Here is a 13,184-nt window from a genome sequence, read left to right as displayed (position 1 = left end):
GTGGAATGCTAGTTCCTAAGGTGCCGCTCCTTTTACACCAGCATAAGAAACCCTCCAGATGTCAATGTGAAGCAGCAGCTGGTCTTTCTACACCGAAGATCTAAGCTGAGTAATGAATGACTCGCTTCCAGTCTCCTCTCTCCTGCTCGGTGAAGAGGCCACGCTTCTGTTCGAGTGCCAGGCAGATTGACGTGTGACTCAGAGGCTTAATAGCTGCTTTACTTTGTTACTGCAGCTGAAAACCGCAAAAAAGCCTTTTCAGAGTCTGAGCGCCATAGGCCTTAGTGAGTCACGTGTGCCACGCTAGGAGGCAAATGCATTGACAGGCGAGAGTACGTCTCCAACGTGAGTCAGAATACTCACGTGTGTAATGTAGTGGCGTGGATATTCAGGTTATTATGCACTGTACCGTGGTCATGTGGGATGTGTCTGTGACTGCACAGATGCCTGCTTGGTGGGAGGCTAATTGAAAATGTCCCCTTGTGTGTCTGGCCCTCCCTCTTGCCCTACTAAACCTGCACCACTCATACCAACCCAATACTGAGTTTTAAGGTACAGACAGATGAACCAACAAACAGGTTGCTCACTGCAGCACCACAGGGCCACATTTTGCTGATGTCCGAAAAAAGTCCCAAGACCGAACTGGCTGAGGCAAACATATCTTTAGGTCAAATATGTCTTTAGTAAGGTGTGGCACATGACCATGCATAAAAAACAAAAAGACACCCTGCCTCCAGTAAACAGTTCATTGCCAACAGACAACCACACCGATTAGAATAATTCTACCTCAGGGCATCGAACCTCTCATTGCTGCTGCCGTGGAGCTGATGAGCTAATAAAGGTTATTTATGTGTTTCATTTACCCGGCACTTCTCCACCCCTCTTTCTGGCACCACACCGCTCATTTATTGTCTTAATCTGCTAATGAATGCTTTGAAATGAAGATGAAAACAGTGTAAAAGAAGCAATGTCATTACCTGCCTTGTTTCTGTGTGCTTTAGACTTGATTCCTGTATTTAAAAACATATCAAATTAGCTTGTGCATTAAAATTTTTGGTGTGTTTTTCTGGTGAATGATGTTGGCCAGTACCAAGATCATGGTTCTTTCAGTGTATTAGCCTTGATTTGTAATTCTAAAGCCAGAGTAAATTGATTACATATTGGTATGCATATTGTCAGTTTAAATGCTGATTTCTTTAAAGCAAATTGTATTTGAATAGTTTAGTTCAAGGTCAGAACTCAATAGCCACTTTGCTTTTATACCACACTTCTATGCTTTTGCTAGATAAACACAGATTAAGCCAGTGGCTCTTGAACATTGTCCATTGACCAAATCTCACAAATATATTAGGGGATACTGAGTCATTAACCCTGATTTTGTGTGCTGCTTGTTTACGGATGATAAAAAACAACATGCCTCATACCATCAGCACATGAGCACTTACTGGAAATATTGATGTAGGCGTATTAGTATGATAATCAAGGTAGTGTTTATCTTATTGTTGTTTATGTTCTGGCACTTTATGCCATGGATTACAGTGTGTTATTATTGTTCAACCATAATTAGTGATGTCATCTACAGTATCTTTCAACTGTGAATGGTTGGATGAATGAATGGGACTTAATTGAGTTCACATTAGGGTCTGCATAGCCTTTAACTGGAAAAGAAAAATCTAGCTGGCAGTGAACACACACAATAAAACAGTCCAGAAGAAATCAATCCACACCAATTTGTGTCGTTGGCTGAGGGAGCAGGAGACATGATGAAAGGATGGGAGAGAGAAATGGAGAGGGGATGAAAGACTTTGGGAGGAGGTTTGTTCTCAGATCTTCAATCTTTTCTGTGCTAGAACTTGGCAGGTGTGCCAAGCTGTTGTGTCCTGTAGGAGCTGTTGTGTCCGAGCATGTGCTGCAGACAGACTGACCTGGGTTAGCGTGAATTAAGATTGGAAATGGGGTGTCCTCGTGTCCTTCATGGGAGACCAAATTTCTGTCGATCTGTCTGAACCTCACAGGGCAGGATGGAGTTGTATGGATTTGTTTAGAAAAATTCACTTTTTAGGGTCTAAGAATAATCAATGTGTTGTTGTCATTTAAAATAAGCCATTTAGGGTAGAATGTCATGTTCACAATTTTGCAAAATTAACCATAACTTAAGTGTTATAAGTTCTGAATAAATGAATGATTCATAATGAAAAGAAAACTATAAAACCATTCCACAGACCGTTCTATTCTGAAAAAAAAAAAAACAGTGGGGCAAAAAATATTTAGTCAGCCACCAATTGTGCAAGTTCTACCACTTAAAAAGATGAGAGAGGCCTGTAATTTTCATCATAGGTATACCTCAAATATGAGAGACAAAATGAGAAAAAAAAATCCAGAAAGTCACATCCTCTGATTTTTAAAGAATTAATTTGCAAATTATGGTGGAAAATTAGTATTTGCTCACTAACAAACAAGCAAGATTTCTGACTCTCACAGACCTATAACTTCTTCTGTAAAAGGCTCCTCTGTCCTGCACTCATTACCTGTATTAATGGCACCTGTTTGGACTCAATATCAGTATAAAAGACACCTGTCCACAACCTCAAACAGTCACACTCCAAACTCCACTATGGCCAAGAACAAAGAGCTGTGTAAGGACACCAGAAACAAAATTGTAGACCTGCAAAAGGCTGGGAAGACTGAATCTGCAATAGGTAAGCAGCTTGGTGTGAAGAAACTTGAAGATCCCTGAAGCTGTAGTTGTAATGGTGGTGGTGGCTGTGGTGACCCTCTGGTTTGTTTCATGGTATGTCCGGTTGTCAGGAACCAGGATTTATTTGCTGGTCTCTTCACTGGGGTCTGCCAGTTGTCTGTGTGTTTGATTCCGTGTCTTGGAGAAAAACAAACAGAAGCATCGGCAGACGGTTGCACTGTACGACCAATACTGAAATATGTGGTATATTGGTGCTACAGTGGCCTGGTACCCTAACTAGGACAGCCTAACTAGGGTGAATTTAACTTTGTCTGTGTCTAACAGGGGGACTCTTTGATAAACTGGACTTTATAATTGACACTGCGTCAAAGTGAAGTGAAATGAGGGTCTAGGATTTTAACAAAAAGCCAGAGAAAACAGATAGGTTTTGAGATTGGATTTAAACACTGAGACTGTGTCTGAGTCCCGGATACTGACAGGCAGGCCGTTCCACAACTGCGGAGCTCTACAGGAGAAGGATCTGCTCCCAGCTGTGACCTTCTGTACTTTTGGTACCAGTAGTGACCCCGCACCCATTGATCAAAGGGGGCGTGGCGGTTGGTAAAGAACCAAAAGTTCACTCAGGTATTGCGGGGCGAGACCATTTAGAGCTTTATAGGTCAAAAGTAGGATTTTGTAGTCAAACCTAAATTTGATGGGTAACCAGTGCAGTGATTGTAAGACTGGGGTGATGTGGTCAATTTTCCTAGTTCTAGTTAGAACTCTGGCTGCAGCATTCTGAACTAGCTGGAGTTTACTCATGCACCTACTAGAGCATCCAGACAGTAATGCATTGCAGTAATCTAACCTTGATGTAATAAATGCATTGACCAACTTTTCTGCATCATGCATTGAAATTATATTTCTTATTTTTGCAATATTTCTAAGGTGAAAGAATGCTGTCCTAGTGACATTATCTACGTGCGAATTGAATGAGAGACCTGCATCAATGATGACACCTAGATCCTTTACTTCAATACTTGGTGAGATAGAAAGGCTATCCAGGGTTATGATGTAGTCAGCCATATTATGCCTGGCTGCTTGAGGCCCAAGTACAAGTGCTTCTGTCTTGTCAGGGTTTAACAGGAGAAAGTTGGTGAGCATCCACTGTCTAATGTCCTTCAGACAATTCTGTATTTTGTTCAGCTGCTGCCTCTGATCTGGCATTGCTGACAGATACAGCTGTGTCATCAGCGTAGCAATGAAAGCTAATACCGTGTTTGCGGATGACGTCACCTAAAGGTAACATGTATAGCGAAAAAAGTAACGGACCTAGGACAGAACCTTGTGGAACACCAAACTCTACTTTACTATGTGAAGACAAAACACCATTGATGTCCACAAACTGATATCGGTTGGTCAAATATGATCTGAACCATTCAAGGGCTGTTCCCTTAATCCCGATAACATTCTCTAACCTGGCAAGGAGAATAGCGTGATCAATAGTGTCAAACGCTGCACTCAGATCAAGCAGGACAAGCAGCGAGATGCGTCCCTGATCAGAGGCCAACAGCAGGTCATTAACCACTTGAACCAGCGCTGTCTCAGTTCTATGATGAGATCTAAATCCCGATTGATATACTTCATGGATATTGTTACAGTCTAGGTATGTGCTCAGCTGCTGGGCTACAACTTTTTATAAGATTTTTGATATAAACGGGAGGTTGGATATCGGTCTATAATTTGAAAGCTGACTGCGATCAAGATCAGGCTTTTTAATCAGGAGTCTAATGACTGCTACCTTGAACGAACTTGGTACGTGGCCTGTGGAAGGAAAATTTAGTAGCCCCAGACACTCCACGAAATTTAGCAGACCGAACACTCCACGTGTTCCACCTTTGGTCATGGAACAGTCAGAAGACAACTGTGTATCTTAGGTCTGACCTTGTTGATGCAAAAGTTTGACACAAAAACTAGACATAAACTGATAAAAGAAAGGTTCTGTGACATTGATGGGCGCCACTGTCCAAAGTGGTGCGAGCTTGCTTTTCGACCTTGTATACCCCAGATATATAAATGCTTGTGAACTGTAATCAAGCGGGGGGGGGAGTTCTCTTGTGGGTCCCCCTGTGTGCAGTAAAATAAACTTGGATAATCAATTCAGTTAACTTCCCCCCGCTTCCTTTATTGCAGCTCCCCAGACGGCAGAATACTAAGCGACGAGTTAACAATTTTGAGGGTAGAATTTATAATATCGAGTGCTATTTGCTTAAGGAACCTTGTTGGAATCGGATCCAAAGTTCAAGAACATTGATTTGTTGACTAGATTAATTTGATTAATTCATGGTCTTTAATAATGTTGAATCGTTCTAATTGGTGGTCGTCTATTAGAAGATTATTTTCCATGGAAATATCGGCAGAGCTATTTGTTGTGCTTTAAATCTTGTCTCTATTTGCGACAATTTTAGTATTAAAGAAATTCATAAAATCATCACTACTATGATGATATTGAGTAGTAGTATCCATTTCTGTCTTATTCCTGGTTAGTTTGGCTATAGTTTTAAACAGGAATCCGGGATTATTTTTGTTTTTGTCTATTAACGAGGACAGATACGTTGATCGAGCCGTGCTAAGAGCCTTCTTATAGTTAAGTAGGCTCTCCTTCCACGCTATTCGGAATACGTTTAATTTACTTTGACGCCATTTGCGTTCTAATTTCCAGGCGGTCTTCTTAAGCGAGCGCGTGTGATCATTATACCAAGGAATCTTCCTTTTGAGGGGAGCGACTTTATCTAACGTGCTACGCAGTGTTAATTCTAGGCATTTGGTGAGGGGGGAGAAACGGTTCTGAACACGGAACGGTGTGTGGTGCCCAGGTGGTGGGGGAGCCAGGCGGGTCGCCACGGAAGCTCGCTTGCGTGATTTACGCCGAGCCGTCACCCAACTGCCCTGCTGTCCGGAGGGCGCTACTGGTACCGGCGCCGGGGTAGACACACTCACCGGCTGACTGGGCTGGTGCGCGTCCGGAACTAGAAAGGAGTCAATTAAGACTTCCCTAATTAAATATACATTTCGGATGCGCTCCTCTAGTTCGGCTATTTTCTCTGTCATTTCAACTAGTCTAGTAATACACCCATGTTACACCTCTTTTTACCTCCCTCCACTGGCTCCCGGTAGCTGCTCGCATTGAGTTCAAATCCTTGATGCTTGCCTACAGGGCTGTAAATGGAACTGCACCCTCCTACATCAACACACTACTTCCTAGCTACACTCCTGCACGCTCTCTCAGATCGGCAAACGAAAGGAGACTAAAAATTCCTTCTCCGATTCCAATCATGTCTGTTCTCCGTTGTTGTCCCTGGCTGGTGGAACAACCTGCCCTCCTCCACACGACTAGCCGAGACTATCACCACTTTTAAGAAGAAGGTGAAAACCCTCTTATTCCAAAAATATTACAGACAAATCTAACACTTACACAAGCACATGTGTACACATTGAACAAACAAATACAAAATGTATAAATACATTATAATTTTTCTTAGTCTAGCACCCAACAATCTCCGAGCATGCTCTTAAATGACAAGTCTAAGCCTTATCAGGGCTCGTAGTTTGTAAACTCGATATTCTATAGAAATCGAACGAGAATTGCTGGTGTCTTCCTATTGTAAGTTGCTTTGGATAAAAGCGTCTGCTAAATAAAGTAAAGTAAAGTAAAAGTAGTCTCCTACACTTCCCACAGGTGAAATCCTCACTACTGACGGAGTTCGTCAAGCTGTACATTTTACACACTGCACATGGGATTAGCGAGGGAGCCATAACTTACGTTTTTGGTGAATTTGCGTGATTAATTCTGAGGTAGTTCAGGAAGTCCTTGGACGTAATACCCCTGCTTAAGCCAGAACATGTCCTGGCCCGTCTGAAGTTTGCTAGAGAGCTTTTTGGTAAAAACTCTACTTGTCTTGTTTGGAGGAGAAAGAATGCTGAGTTGCATCCAAAGAACACCATACCTACTGTGAAGTATGGGGGTGGAAACATCATACTTTGGGGATGTTTTTCTGCAAAGGGACCCGGATGACTGATCCGTGTAAAGGAAAGAATGATTGGGGCCATGTATCGTGAGATTTTGAGTGAAAAACCTCCTTCCATCAGCAAGGGGATTGAAGATTTCAATGCCTGCAGGCTAGTTTTTATTCTCCCCTTGTTATTTCCCATTTTTGGCCATTGCGCTGGATTTTGTTTCTATTTTATGATAAATCCTTGGTTATATATGTAAAAGTCCCATCACATGGACTTTTTACACTCCTCCCATCTGGCAGACGCTACCGCAGCATCAGGTCTCTATCCTCCAGGATGTGTGATAGCTTCTTCCCACAAGCCATCAGGCTCCTGAACACACTACCTGCACCCATACTTCCCCCCACACACTCACACTGTGGACTAACTCTGTTGCACCTCTGCACTTTACACCTCATTGCTGCAATTATGCACACGCTGCTATACGGACTACCTCTTCATGTTGCACTGAAACCAATAACTGTACTATCATTACTGTTGTTTATTTGCACAGTCTAAACATGTATATATCACTGGTCACTTTTTAACACTCATTTTTAGCCAAAATGTATATTTTGTATCTTTTTTTTTATATATTGTATTTCATCGCATCTGTTTTTTGTTGTCTACTTTTATGTTGCTCTGTGTAAACTGGAGCCACGTCTTCTCGTCTCTCTGTATATCTGTATAATATATAGAAGAGATGACAATAAAGTTTACTTGAACTTGAATTATGTCCCGCCTCTGCGCTTCCTTCCCCGTCAGCTAGCCGTCGTGACCAAACGTATTGAATGAGGTGTGTCCAAACTTTTGGACATTTCATAAATGAGCTAAAACATTATTCTTTGAGACTAATGTCCCACAACCTTTGATCAGTTTCCTGTAATAAAAGCGTTTTTAAATTTTAATCTTAATTGAAGTTCTCTTTTGGTCTAAAACTTAATCCATGAATGGGTTTCAATAATATGGGTCAGTTTCCCTATTTTAATATTATGTAATTAATATGATATTATATATATGAAGAATATTGGTAATATATATTTGCATTTATGTGCATGCTGGAACCCCTGGGCCAGATCTAGTGTATGTCAGCATACATGAATTTTGCATGTTAATTTGTATTCACAATTTAAATTTAAATCTTGGAACTACGTATTTTTGAGGTTCACAGATTGTCAAATTGTCAAACTGCCAAATTTATTGTAAAGTTTTATTTTCTCACCTTGAAAGTATGCAGACGGCCTTCTTTAAAGGGTCTTTTCTTGCCTCTAGACACTGTTAATGGTAACAGCTCAAGAAGATGGTGTCTAGACTGGTTTGCCTACCTGTCAGATTGCTAACCACTCTATTGCTGTGTTACTTGCTTTCTCAGTAAGTATTATATTATCAGAGCTCTTCAGTGTCAATACTACTTTCAGTGCCATTTGCACTGCAGCCTCTAAAAGCTCCCTCTAGATTTAGTTATTAAGCTGAAACAGGCTTATTAAACCTCACTGATTCAGCATGTGGTGAATAATCACAAAAAGTGGTTTCGTTGAAGGACACCTTTGATGGTCACAGGGTTTAGATATGCTTGGCTTGCAGTTTTCAGTGTAATTCATGTGTGGGTGTTAAAAACAGCCTCATCTTGTTGTCCTTACAGACTTATGGTGATAATGAACTGCGTGTCTGATTCTGGTTGTATAACAATGCAGATCTATTTCTAACTTTTACATTTTCTCACTTTTACATTTGTTTAACCTTAGTAGATAGTCATAGACTACTGGCTTTATTGCAACACATTTGAAACTTTATCTTGCATAATGGTATCAGCTGCTGTTGAATAAATTGGGCTTTGGTTGATAAAAGGACAATTTGATTGAAAACATTTATTGCAGTCAACTTCATGACATTAGTTTTCATGCCATTTTTGTTATTAAAAGTTTAGTGTTTTAATTTAGTTCTTACACTAATTTTTATACTTTTCTCTTTATGAGATCAAAGGAGCAATTAGATTTTCAACTCTTTGAATTTGGCATAATTTTAGTTCCCCTCCTGACAGTCTTTCATAAACTGCATATGTAGAGCTTTAGTACTGTTGTTGTCCATGGCTCCTGTAATGTTGGCCAAAAGATGTTTCATGATCCCTTAATGTTTCCATAATTTATATTTTGTTCTTTTATCTGAATTGTGTGTATGTAGTTGTAAATTGTAGTTGTATCATGTACATGTTTGGCCTGTACATACAATGTACACAACATTAGATTTCTGTTTGTGTGAATCTATCCATAACCCAAGCAAACAAATTAACTCCAATTACTTTTAGTGCTCCTCTCACTTTACAATAAAAACAGCTCATTAATTTTACCCCGTTAAGATAGATCATGCATAGCTATAGACCTGTGCTAGATTTCTGTTGAAAGCTCATAACCATTTATTATATTTAACTGTAGTTATCAGAATGTTCAAATGTAAATAAATATAATTTAATTTGTGTGTATGTAAGGTGCAGTAATGAGAAAGATCTCAGTAGGAAAGTGACTGTTAGAGAGAGACAGGAAAATAATGAGAGTGACAGAGATGTTTGGTGGAATGCCTCTGTCCCCCTCCTCCTGTGGTTCCGCTTTGTTTTTTAATTGAAGCCTTTTTTGTGTGAAGGAGAAGCCCAGATGCAGTTTTGGCAATGCCTCTGACTCACAAAATGACGTCGCTCCAAAGTTCAATTTAAGTGGCAGATTCTTAATTGTTCAAGCAGTAATTAATCAGCTCAGTTACATAATAAAGGTTATCAGCGGTGGGAAATCATGTGTTGAATTAGGGTAAAAAGTAAGCTTTTGACATCTTGCATACAAAAAGCAGATGAAAACTGTTTTTGGGAAATAGCTGGTGGGATATTAGTGTCAGCTCATTATAACATTCATAAATAAAGAAATAAATGATGTACATCTCATTGCAGAAATGGTAACTGTGGTTTTAAGGTTGTTAGCATATTCTGGTTTATCGGATGAGCAGACGGGAGATTCCATAATGTGTGAGCTTTTGAAAGTGGTGTTAATTGGTTACATGTTGCTGTTATTGTTAGGACTAGTGTGTTTATGTGATTGTGTGCTCATTTATGGGAATGTTTTTTGAAGCTAAATGCTGATAAAGCTGCTATGCCTCATTCATAATTTATGTTGCACCTTTGGGGATAACTGGGGGGTGGAAAATCTGCCCCGCTCAAGGTCAGCTGCAGCCTTCAAGCCCACACATTACATTTGTCTATGTTTACTGGAAATTGTGTGTGTGTATTTGTGTGTGTGAGAGAGTGTGTGTGCATGCACACTTCCTTCTCCTGGAGGATCTTTTAGTTTCATGCTTGTACATGGAAAGGCACATGCCCTCACTGAAGCGTCCCTTACAGATCTCACATTTACAGAGAGAAAAAATGGTTGCCATAGAGACAGAGCCGAAAGTTCATCCCGTTCTAGCAACAAATCCCAAGTTGTATTTGTTTATGTATTTTTCTTTTAGGTTTCTCTATAAATGCATAGTTTCTGTCTCTGTTGCCCTGTTTTAAAAGCACTTTAATAGACGTAGTGCCTGTGGAGTGTTAATGTTAGTGTAACAATGTTTTTGTAACTGGATCCAAATAAATACTAAGTAGTAATAGTAGCATTTCCTTTCAATTACAGAGAAGATGAAATAACTAGCCATCCATTCCTTTTTGTTTGAGTGTCATTGTTTATGCCACAAATCCTTAATAGCTTGATTTCAGTCACGTGGTTATGATAACACATGATTTCTAATGGAGGGCAGGAAGTAAAAATCTGTAGAGGAAATAGAGTCTGTATTGTACGGATCTAGATCCAGTGTCTAGGTATTGATACTTGCAATTAATTAATTAAACTAAATGTTAGACGTGACCCACCCCAGGTCCTGCCTCCTAATACGCAAACAAACCTGACTTGAGAGTCATTTTTGACGTTTACATTGTGAGGTGAGAATGATTGGAGCAACCATGAACTACACTTAACATTTTTAAAGATGGCAGATCCTTTCTACTTGGTGTGACATCACACAAAATCAACCTACTATGTTTTTATAAATAAGGTTCACATGGCGAGGAGCCCATTGTGATGGTTGAACGAGCCTCCTCGTTCTGTACACCTTCAACCCCCTCCAGTGTCATAAAGTTGTGCAACCGGCGTTGACAGATACAGTAGCTGATTGTTTTTTTCTTCAGACCACAATCTGAACACAGAACTACCAAAATAATCTCATTTTTAAACTGCTGTTACTGTTATATACTTGTGTCTTACTAAACAACTCACAATATATTCAGATAGAGCATAATCAATATGCTATCCAGAAGTATGAATCTGTGAGTCTGCTCTGTCTCCCAGTTTGTTGATGGGAGCTGACAATTGTTATGAATACTGCCTCGTCACAGTAGGGACGAAGCTTCACTCAGTCACAAAATCTTAGTCATGCTGCACAGCAGATGAGCGTTGTCTTTAGAATGACAAGAGTGGAGAATAGCTTTGACAGCCACCCCCATCCCGTCCCACCCTTCCATGCAGCGGGTCATCAGAAACAGCCAGGGAGACTTGACATTGACGTACAGACCCACCCATATACACAGCACATAGCAGACAGTCCAACTTTTCCTTCTTGGGGAAGCGAACAGACATGTCAGCGTGCAACCTGCACTGTCATGGAAACATGCCAAAACCAACTTGCATCCTTGTCCTCTTTGTGCTCAAGTGATAAAAGTTTGAATGACATAGCAGAACACTTCCGTTATATGGAACACCTCAACAACCAGTTTTTTTTGTTTGTTCTTTTTTATGTGTTTATTTATAATTTTCACATGAATGACAGAACAGACAACAATCCCATACCATACACCCTCCCACAACATATTCCTGTTAACAAGAACAGCACTGGTGGTGAATGGTGTTCATGAAGTCATTTTACGCGAATGACCTTGCAACATCTATAGGCTGCTGTCCTCCTCATCCTGCCTCTTCTCATTATCATTTAAACAGCACGTCCTTACAGAAAAGGACGTCTCAAAGTGGCTGTAATTCTGCACCAATTCTGCACTGAATTTCGGAAAAAAGAGAATTGAGAAACAGAATTACTGGAGCACAAAGATTGGTATAAAAGCAAAAAAAATCAGGGGATATTCATAGTCCATGTACAGTTTTAGTCCATGGAACAGATCTAACTCCATTTCATCTGTCCAGACTGCTTAGTTGGTTAGGACATACTTTATTTATAAGCCCTGTTTGGTTTAATCTGCTGTGTTTTAGACCTCTTCTGCAATCAGAAATATTACATTGTTATAAGGTGGTAAATTACATAATCTTAATCGACTGTGTGTGTGTGTGTGTGTGTGTGTGTGTGTGTGTGTGTGTGTTATTTGTGCACATTGTTTTCTCTTGCTTTAATCCTTATCCTGTTCTTCCTCCTTCCTGACTTTTTGATTAGTTGTGAAAGCTTGCACTTTAAAGAACCACTGTAGCAGCGTACAATTAAAGTTCCATTGGTTGTGTGGTATTGGGATATGTTTTAATGGTAAGTTGATAGTAGGACATGACAACATGGCCTGTTTCTATTTTGGAATGCAGTTAATGCTCTGGTCAGACATATTTACTACAGGGCTCCTCCCTGTTAGGACAGTGACTTTCATTGTTAGAATGTAAGTTATTTTTATCTATTTCATTATTTTCTGTAGTGTTATGTTTCAGTATATTCATTCCATTATATCATGTCCAGATAAACAGGGACAAATGTCTCCATCATTAGTTTAATGAGCCACCCTATGCTGGCCACATTGACACAAACATGGGGAGGTCAGCAGTTAATATCTTGTAATTGGACTTATATATTTATTTTCTTATTTATGATTAGTCTCTTCACCAATTTAGTAAAGAGATACACTACTTAATGACGTATGGTCAACAAATTTCCAGACACAATGCAATGTCTCATAGTCTCACAAGTCAGTTGACTTTTTGTTGCCAGTACCACACAGGCATGTAGTAAGAAATATCACATTAATGAGTCAGTGATTGTCTGTGCTTCTGTCCTTCAGCACTCCCAGCATTATAAAAACATAGATCATTGGGTATGTTTGTTAACCCTTACCAGTTTTCTGGATTACAGAGATAAATACTGTCACATGATTCCATCCATGTGACCGGGAGCAGCACGGAGATGAGGTAACGTGACTCCTATAAATTGGCAAGATGGCCAAGTCGCAGCCCCACTCACTGCTCTTACCAAAACTTCAACACACCCTGTTCACATGACAACAGATACCATCCATGCCTTCAAGTCCCTGTGCCGTCATTTCACCACCGCCCCTGTCCTCCAACATCCGAACCCTTCACTTCCTTTTGTTGTGGAAGTGGACGCGTCAGAGGTGGGTGCTTGCACTGTCCTCTCACAACGCGGCCTAGACCTGAAACTGCACCCGTGCTGATTC

General features: G+C 40.2%; 1 protein-coding gene across 1 annotated transcript in view; it reads left to right on the top strand.

The window, feature by feature from the left end:
* Positions 1-13,184, top strand: part of ece2a (endothelin converting enzyme 2a) — an 81,701-nt gene that overhangs the window by 18,685 nt on the left and 49,832 nt on the right. The window lies entirely within an intron of this gene.

This window comes from Denticeps clupeoides, chromosome 4 (genome assembly GCF_900700375.1).
Source record: "Denticeps clupeoides chromosome 4, fDenClu1.1, whole genome shotgun sequence".
NCBI classification, from domain to species: Eukaryota; Metazoa; Chordata; class Actinopteri; order Clupeiformes; family Denticipitidae; genus Denticeps; species Denticeps clupeoides.
The sequence above is the reverse complement of the archived record's forward strand: the minus strand, read 5'-3'. Positions and strand labels throughout refer to the sequence as shown.